The sequence below is a fragment of the Spodoptera frugiperda genome, chromosome 9 (assembly GCF_023101765.2).
Source record: "Spodoptera frugiperda isolate SF20-4 chromosome 9, AGI-APGP_CSIRO_Sfru_2.0, whole genome shotgun sequence".
NCBI lineage: Eukaryota > Metazoa > Arthropoda > Insecta > Lepidoptera > Noctuidae > Spodoptera > Spodoptera frugiperda.
In genome coordinates, this window is record NC_064220.1 from 1376270 (window position 1) to 1386836 (window position 10567).

General features: G+C 34.2%; 1 long non-coding RNA gene across 1 annotated transcript; it reads left to right on the forward strand.

Moving 5' to 3' along the window:
• Positions 1 to 3403: 3403 nt before the first annotated feature.
• On the forward strand, positions 3404 to 4935 carry LOC126911044 (uncharacterized). Its single transcript, XR_007705600.1, has 2 exons — positions 3404 to 3789; positions 4041 to 4935. It is a non-coding gene; the product is annotated as an uncharacterized LOC126911044 (long non-coding RNA).
• The last annotated feature ends 5632 nt before the right edge of the window (positions 4936 to 10567 follow it).

The window sequence follows — 10567 nt, forward strand, 5'->3', positions numbered from 1 at the left end:
CCCTGTTTAAACCTCAACATATAGCACCTCTTTCGTTCTACCTTTCCGTTATTGGCGTAAAAGGATTATCTCTTTATCCTCATGTTTATTTTACATGACAAAGGAAAAGGATTTACTCCACGAAGCTATGTTAGTCGTTATGAAATATGGAAATTGTGGATTTAAATTTTTATGCGGTTTGCTCTTGATTTTTCTATAATACACTCTTTTTGTTGAAGGGATTATTGCTTAGTATTTGAAGAAGCCTTGAGCAAGCGTGGCGATTACTGATTATTTGCTCATTGAGAAGAAGCCTTTACACAAAAGGTGGACAGGTTGAGGCTGATGCTGATTATTTAAAAATCTTTTCTTTTTAGTTCTCGTTTGCGGCAATATTGACAGCAGGGTCCGGAATGAGATTTTGATATTCGACTTAAGCAATAATGTGATTTAGCTTTTCTATTTTAAGAACAAAATCGAGTGATCTGTTGAAAAATACGTGATTTCAGAAAAACCTTGTTAACTGTTTCATTCACTCGATACATATAATTTTAGTTTTAATTTAAATACGTTCGATGCAGTCGCTCTTTGTTTGGACTGATGTTCACTCAAAATATTGAATTTCTCTTTCATAATATTCTAGTTAAGTTTCAATTACATTATGAGCTGCTGTGTTGATCAAATAGTTTTGAACTGTACACGGTACTTATCGGAGGGATAAGCTGAAGTGAATTATTTCAACGTAACACCAACTTTTAGTATGATACCTATTTAATAGGGGATGAAACTACTCTTAAATCTTGGATATTATTCTAAACTCCGTGCTGTTACGAAAAATTTTCGAAAAGTAAAAATCTTTACAGTACTTTAACCGACATAGGAATCAGACTTGAGACCTCTTGATCAACTGTCGCGACTACGATTACTCTACCAGCGAGTTATACTTATTTACAATTGTATCATGAATAGGTTAGGTAATGTATACATTTTAAACCAACCAGAAAATGTAACATGAAAACGTAGTTTACACAGAATTCAAAGAGCACTAATACAATTGAACATGATAAAATCGATAATATACTCGAATAGGGTTCTCGATAATGGTTCCTGGAAACTGGATTATTAAATAGCCAGAGTGTGGCTACTCGTTAGTGGAAAGGTGCTTCTAATACAAAGGATATATGATCCGACACTACATTCCGTGTTTGAGTGCGATTTGGGTAGCTGTCTAATAGGTTTCCTATTTTAAATTAATTTGTGCCCAATTCTTCTTTATGTTGTTTGTTAGTGAAAATGGTGTACAAATAAGTATATTCTATAACTGATTTAATTAAAAGTGATTAAAAAATGAGGTGAGAGTCCTCCCATGCCGAGTGTAAAATTTTACAATATTATTTTTGATCGATCGGATCTGGCTCCAAAAGTATACTCCCTGGTGTTTTTTTTATTGCAGATAGGAGACAAGTTGCAACGAAGTTGTTTTAGGTTAAGCTTTATTGCCATTATAAGAATTAAAAAATTACGTTTTCCACTCTAAAATTTCCTTCTGTGCCGTGGGTTTACAAACATACAAGTTCACATACACATGACACCCAGACCAGGAACAACAATTTGTGGATTACACAAAGAGTTGTTCCGTGCAAGAATCGAACCCGCTACACGTTGTGCGGCCGCCGGTTGGCCAGCCACCGCACCAACTGTTTTGTCGATACAGTGCAGTCGTCGTAAACACTTAGACTTTGTAGTTTACACGCATAGTAAAATGTTTAGAAAGACAAACAATAACGTGAATACAATGTATACATTATTCAATATACAAAGTTTTGAAGAATAGCTTCTGAAAGTGCCATTGCAGTTTATAACAAATATTTAAGTATGTGTGAAATATTTCATGCATATTACATTGTTTTTTTATGAACACGACAATGTATGAGATTGGCATGAATCTTGGGTTTAGCAGTCACGTATACACATACTAGGTAAAGCTTCGATTTCGTACCGACTATTTATTCACTGCTACAATATTAATGTTTTAAGGGGGAGGCCTTTGTTCAGCAGGGGGAGGCCCTTGTTCCGTAATAGCTGTCTTCCAGCTGATGATGATACTGATGATGAACGACACTTCAAAATCCTTCAATATAACCAAAATCGAAAACACTTTTTTTTTGAGGGGGAAAAATTATCCAATGATTTCTCGCGTCTTGGGCGAATCGAGAGGGAGTGTCAAACTCTAACTGATTAAAAACCACCCCTTTCCTACTCCTGCTTTTCGAGCCAGCGCCTCAACCCGCTAGGCAGTCCACACCTCCTGTTCGGCATCAACCCTAATGGGCCCACCTGTGGTGGTCTGATAGCTCCTTGAGAGGCGCGCGGAACGCGACACGCCTTACATCTCGAAATCACTTACAACTCTCTTATTGTTTAACCTCTCGAAAGACTTACATAAAGAACCAAAAATACAAGCCATTGAACTGTACTTAACCAAACACAATTTCCATTCTATAAAGAGAAAAAAACACAATTATTCCTTCAATATCCTTATCATCTTAACTTAGCCTGCTTCCTGTATCCTTCGGTTCTATAAATAGAGTGTGAGGAGTAACCTTGGGGGGGTTTGTTCCCCACTAAGTAGGTCAAACTGTTGCTCGTCTGCATATCGAATGGACTTACAAAATATTGAACTTCACGGTTCTTGGTCTATACGGGAAATGCCTTGAAAATTTTTATTGGCTTCTATTTATTTGGGTGTTGTGTATTTATTTGGGTGGTCCCTATCTATGCAGTAAACCGGTGATCGGGGAGCTGGTCACAAATCCCTGACGCCTAATGTATCTATAAACACTTTAAACTACTATATGTGTTCGATCCACCCAAAAAAAATTGTATTAGAACTTTATATGAAAAAAAAAATGTTACTAATAATATTATGAATGTGAAAGTTTGTCTGTTTGTTATAAAATTATGTCAAAATGACTGAAGTAATCGGGTTGAAATTGTAAAAGTGATGTACACCGAGCAACATTAATCGGTATACAGCCAACATAACTATAACTATGCAATACCTTTACATGTGTGGGTAATTTTATAGTAATGTGCATAAAAACAAACTAATAGTCAAACGCCTATTACGCACACAGTTTCATCACGCATACACTTATACTAAATATCATTTTCGTGAGGGTATACGCATTAATTCAATAATGAAATATAAATAAAAACAAGGGTAAACATAAAAACAATACGTAACAAACATTGAATAAATCAAATAAGGAACGATCGAGTTACAAAAATTATACCCATATAAATATAATATCTTCTCATCGTTTTTTATGTTATTCAATGAGATACGATATTTAGATTGATACTTCAACTGCACGTATGGCGCAATGGTTATCACTTGCGGATAAAGTGACGAAACGCCGGTTCGAACCCAGTATCACGTTCTTTTTGTAACATTTTTTAAACATTATTGAATGCAAATTTTCTAATGTTTCAATATCTAAATAAAAATTTACAATGTTTGAGGCAACCACAGAACTCTCAGGTTATTTTATTTGGCCCGTTTATGAAGTAACTACCGACAATCCGCAATATTTTTCTCAAACACCCCACATTATAAAAAGTCTGTATTCTTAGTTGTCAGTCTACGAGTATTTATTAATAATTATCCACAACTCATAGTCGTGTTTAATTTAATTTATATCTATCCATACAAAGTTAAAGTATAAACATATAAACATGACATAGTCGTTGTTTTGCGGAAGAAGAACACATAAATTATTTGATATTGTAAAGCGATTAAGAATATTGGTGAGTAACAGTTAGACATTATTTTGATATTCTTTACCTATACAAATTACTACTTATTTCAATTTTATTCTTTGTTCTTCACTTTTTATGATTATATATTATTTGCCTTTTATGTTTATAAATAAATTAATTTAACTCAAGTTATTTATAAGTCTATATAACAACCTAAGTATCTAAATATATAAGGTTATTTTTATCATATAGACCAAATTATTATTATTATAATTGACTCTTTTATTTTGTATCCACAGAGGAAAAACAAGAAATGCAGTTATGGGTCGGCTGATATGGATATTCTGGAAACATGGGATATAGAATCACGCTAACGACGCGAAATAAGTAAATCCAGAGATGAATTCTTCGTTTAGCCACCACGGCATTGTGCCCGAACGCAAGGTTGATTCGGATTACTTCCAATGCTTTCTTCTCCACACGCGTAACAACGCGCGCCTATGCTGCAATCTGTGATATCACCTTCATTCTGCCGTTTTACGTTGCAGCAAGTCAGCGCTGAACACAACAATTACAAATCTATAATAATAGCTCATCGATAAAACAAAAGCAATTACAATCTGCTAGGTTGATCTTAATTTTGAAAATAATGTTGTAATTTTACTAAATAAACATTTGATCATTTGGATAAAGGTAAAATATAATGGTGTAAAAATGTGTGCGGCCTAATAGGTGTGATTATAGTGAACGAATTACTTTAACTAGTGGAATCATAAGTGTATTGCAGTTGAATTTATTTTACTTAGTAATTGTAAACCTTATTTATACAGACATAACATTCATAATTGTTTAGCAATGTGAACAAAAACAAATTTTAATAATAACTGAATACACACGTTATCGAAATTTGATTTTTTGTCCATTACTAGGAATATCGAAAGTCTAAAGGAGACGGTGAAGTGATGTTATTGTTAAAATGTTGGAAATTGTCATAATTTCTTTCCATTTAACATGTTGATTCATTTCACCACTCGTATTAGCCTAATTAAATTTAAATAGCTATAGATTGTGAATGTTAAAGGTGTCTGTATTAAATAATTGCACCACGATATTTTTTCATCCAATTTTTTCATGTTTTTTTACTTATTGGACATAATAACACATAAATAATAAATTATTTACAATAAAAAATAATGGTGTTTTATTCAGAATCTGTTTCATTGATACCTTGATTTTATTATACAGAAAACAAAAACAAAGCATAACAAAACAAAGAAAAACAACATAGTAAATAAATAAAATAAATACTTTTGGTTAGATTCGAACCCACATTGTCGTAAACGATGTTTGAAACCGGTTCATTAACCACTCGTCCACGAGCACTACGTCTATTCAGTTGAAAATGTTGATTGAGTATCATCGATTGTCAATATTATGGTAACCTTACCCGTCATATTAAATTATAAAATGATCGGGTATACCGACACAGTGGATTATAGTGATTTACCAATGTGTGCGTAATAGGCGTATTGGCTACATTACGTTTGTACTGTGATATGCAATTACTATCCTGGTTACCCACATCATGTAAAGGGGCTATTAATCATAGTTCCTAGTTATCTCTAAGTATATTCGTCTATAACCTGGTTATACCTGATTTTCTATATTGGAAAATATTTTCATAAACTGCGATCTCTTAACCAGCACTTCAGTTATCTAAGACATGTTCTCTGTACTTGTCATACAGTCTAAATTGTCATAACATAAAAATATAAGTCTTATTCTTTATGTAACATATGCCACTAATGACTATCAGAAAGGAAATTTATATAAATGTGTGATAAATTTAATTAATTTGACGCCACCCTGTGGGTTAAAGGTACGATCTCACTGCTCTAAGAAAAGATTAGGATCTTTGGGGAATGAGGTGCAATGTAGCCTAAGTTTGGAAACGGGAGGATCCACTGAGCAAATTATGTTGTTAAATAACTTGTAATTTTTCAAAACTAATTGAAGTTTTAATTTCGTTTTAATTATGTTCTTAATACATTTGACTGTACGGTTGGTGCGGTGGCTTGACAACTGGCTGCCGTGCAACGTGTAGTGGGTTCGATTCCCGCACGGAGCAACTCTTTGTGTGATCTACAAATTGTTGTTTCCGGTCTGGGTGTCATGTGCATCTGAAATTGTATATTTGTAAACGTACCAACGACACAGGACAAATTCCTAATTTAGTGCAACGTTTTTTTTTTTAAATCTTCTGCAATATTCTAATTTAAATTCTAAAGTACTTAAAGTTACAAGTTTTGTTCACTATTTAGGGAAGTTGAGTAGAATTATAACATCAGTAAACTATAATGAAAATACATTATTGCATAGTTTGTCCATGTGCAATTTGGATTATTATGAGTTCTATAACTATAAAAAAAAACAAGAGTGGCAGAATTACTTGCCCGCAAATATTAGTGAAATCGTCCTTTAATGTTAAACCCACAATCCAAAATATGTTGACCTTTCTGAAGTTCGTAGCTTGACTGAAAGAGCGAGATGAAAATACATTAAAAGTGTAATGAGAGAAAAGGACAGTATTACATGTAGCGTACTTCAGACGGGTCAAGTTATTTTGGCAGTATAGTACAAGTTTGTTCGGTTGTTAATTTGCATATATTTGTATGTGTCTTCATTTGCGACTGATTTTGTGGGTGAAGACGGTTACCACTCCTCGCTAAGTAAAATGATTAACAAATATGTTTTGTGGAATATGTCTAGTCTAATGGATGCTGTTAATGTTACATAATTATATTGTTAAGCAGGCACTAAACGTGTGTTATCTAGACTAATGAAATTGGAGTGTCTCTTTGTTATATTGAAATAACCGCTTTTTGTTACATGTTTATGAATATACGTGCGATACATTTACCAAAATATTTTTTTACAGTTTTTGTCTGTCTGTCTGTTTGGGCTAATTTCTAAAATGGTTAGACCGATTTTGACGGGATTTTTATTGGCATGTAGCTGATGTATTAATGAGAAACTTAGGCTTCCTTTTTTTTTAGAAAATAAAGTCACAACGACCGCAATCCACACGAGCGGGCATCAGCCAGTTGATAATATCATTTTAATATATCTAAGTGTTTAACTCATTTAAGTTAGATGTTTTCTCACAAAAAATATTCATCTACGTTAGCTTTTTTTTTTTAAGATTGGTTAAGAATAAAAAGTAATAGTTAAAATGCTTTCTTTAAATTGGTGATCAATCTTTTAAACACAATTCTTTACGTTTAACAATCTAAGTTATTAACATCTAAAAATTCACTTAAAAAAAAGACAGTAAAACTACAAGAGTTTATCAATCAAGTCTACCCTTTAACAGAAATTTCCCTCGATATTTCAGCCAAAGAGAAAAAAAAAGCCACAAGCTCTGACCTTACTTAGAAAATAATTATTTGACCGGGCAACACTGCGGGACATGACTTACTACATGGCAAACACATTTAGACCACTCCGTTAGCGGTCTGATACTCAGAGGAAATCACAGTTGGAAGGAAAATAATTATTTCCATTATAGACATCATAAAGTATAGAAAATAATTTTCTTTGAGCTTTGAGTGGTTTATTAACCTTTTTTTTCTTCTGGCCAATAAATTAAAATTTAATTAGTAAATAATAGCATCTATTATAAGACTAATAAGGTTCAACACACGTGTTTGGACAAAAAGACATGAACAGTAGGAATTTAAAATTAGAACTAATACTGGTTCCAGTAGAAACATAATGTTATGTTTTTTAATCCACTTTAGGGTTCATTTCCATCATAGATGTGCTATGCAATAGCCAAACTGTGAAACGATGTAACCGTTTCCACTGATACTAAGCTATGTAGCTGTGCAAGGAAAATTTGCAGCGTGAATATGCGATGTATTGTACAATGTACAATGTAACCATGAATCTGATTGGAAAAGAGTAACCTATGGAGTTTCTTGCTCGTTCTTCTCCATAGGAATCTACACTTTGGAACGAGCAAATAGCTTCACTAGAGGACTGACCGACAGACTGACGTTATTAATATTATTATATTTGCTTTGACGTTCAAAAGTGCCTTCCTGGTCTAATTTAAATAAATAATTTTGACTATGACTTTGACTTTATCGATAGTAGGGTAGCCATTCATAGCACACATCCGTAGCATATATTTTTCCATATAAAAACATAGCTTAGCTGAGCACCCTAAATGCAGGCAAATATCACGAGTTATTTTTATGAGTCCCATGTAAGCCGATTGCATAAAATAGACTGGATGCCTAACATACTCGTAATTTCAGCCAGTCTCTAATACTCTGCATTCAAAGAAAACACGAAATTAAAAAGGAAATACCTACACCTCTCGTTTCGTTTACAGTTAGGAGCTGTCGAAACAGTGTCAAAGTAATGTTTTAACGTGTTTGCTCAAGGTATTAAGCTCGAAGACTATTGAGGACATCAGACCTAAGTACAACATTGTAAGCCTGTTATGAATATTGAGTTTTATAATCCTAGAGCCTAGACAAATGCCACAGTTCGTGATGATTTCCTATCTATTATATATCGTATTTTCACTTATGAAAATGTGTGGATTGAGTGAGCTTGCGAAATCTATACACATGAGGAGGAACTGCCTACATTTTAATATGCTTAGGGATTATGGCAAACCCTTTCTTATCACCAAACAGTCCATTGGCAGATTTTAAGACACAATAAATACTGGATTACTATGAAAAAATCATTAGAAATTCCTTATCATTTAAACTTGGATGTCTTCAAGGCCAGAATGAATAGGTTGATTCTAGCCAAGCATATTCCATTTTTGACCGCATCTCGAATGACCATCAGGTGAGATCGCGATAAATTTTTTATCTAGTTTTAGATAAATAAAGAAAAATGACTTTTGGCAAGTAACAAAGGACACTTTTTGTCCCAATTTACCTATAAAATCGTAATCTTCTTGAGAGAAATCTGCATTCCATACACACGCAAGCTAGACCTATTGAATCTTCTCATGCATAGTATAAACTATTCCTAACCTAACCTTTGTGGTAGGTACAACAGTGAAAAGGTTTACAAAAGGGTTTTATTTAAACATTTAAACTTGTAAAAACCTGTGGGCACGACTTGAAATAGTAACACAAAGGGTAGAACATGCATTAGGGATTGTTGGTCGACCTGTGGGCGTCTAGATTTCGAAGGTTAGAATGTAACTTGGTTAATGAGGTGGATAGTTAATTAAGATGTAATTACGGTAAGTAGCTGAGTGAACAATAGCTTAGCTTCTGCCTACACTTTCAGAGTGATGAGTGCTATGTAACGCCCACGTTTTACCAGTTGTGTTATGAGTTCCTTGTAATAGGAGGTGAGATTATTGCTAGTACGGAGAAATTCTAGATTCTTCTGCCGTCCCATTATTTAAAAAGTAATAGTAACTTAAAAACCCCGAATAAAAAGTGTCTCAATTTCGTGATCATTTGGCCAACGAGGTAGTCAATGAACAATTTATGTAAAAAAAATTAAGATTCAACTTTTAGTTAATTAGAGAATTTGTTTCTAAACGAGATTGTAGAGTAATCCAGTACATAGTCAGTTTTGTAATATCTCGCATCAGAGCTTTTTATAATAATAGTATAAGCCGGTAAACGAGCAGACGGATCACCTAATGGTAAGCAATCGTCGTTGTCCATGGACATCTGAAACACCAGATGCGTTACAAGTTCGTTACCCGTCTTTAGGGGGTTAGGGAATCGCGGATTGGAAAGATCGGGAATTACGTAATTGTAATTAGGCCTCTGGTAACCTCAATCACAACGCAAGCTTTATTCCACGATGCTTTTCTGTGAGGCCGTGGTATTACACCAATCGAGCCGGCTTATTCGTACCGAAGTATGGCTCCCCCACACTCCCACAGTAAAAAACAAAGGCTCACACAGTAACAAGCTGCAATATAAGTTTAGCTTCAGGTGAGGCCTTGGAAGTTGGACAACTGTGCACCGACCGGTACAGTTTTTCATTAACCAACTTTCCTGTGCAGAAGAGAAGTGATTACACACACACATACACACTGGCAACTACGTACTCTTGAGACTTTTCTATGAGAGTGTTAGCGGTATTAGTAGGTGTTATAAAAGTGGTTAGTTTGTTTGTTTGTTTGCTGGTGTAAACTCAAGGATGATTAGTTTTGTCGTGATAATCCGAATTTTCGTGGTGGCCCGGAGGTTTAAGATGTCCGCTTCTCATGCATGAGAGTGCGAGTTCGAAACCTACAAACGGCAAGTACCAATGTAATTTTTTTAGAGTTATATTGTACTTTCTAAGATTATTTAGACAACACTAACAAACGGCGAAGGAAAACATCGCGAGGAAACCTGAGCTTATAATTTCTAACTATAAGTTTGAAATCGCTAACCCGCATTGAGCAAGCGTGATGATTAATGGTCAAACTTTCTCCGTGTGAGATTAGGCCTTTGGTCAGCCAGTGGCCACTTATAAGCTGTTAGTGTGTGATGTGTGTCTTATTATTGTGTCTTGTTGAGCCAGCTCAAGGCGATTTTAAAGCATTTTTTTGTAATTATTGCAGATTGAGAAAATAACTTTGCATTCATATAGTTTACCTAAACAGTAATTGGAGAACATGTCCTGCATTCAACTCGGATCATGCAAAGGGTATTTTGCAATTGAGTTTAGCAGACTATACTCAGATTTACTGTTAGTGCACAAAGGATAGTCCATATGAATATTAATTAGTTATACATGCATTGTGGATTACATTTCAACAACAGATTTTCTGAATGGTCGGATT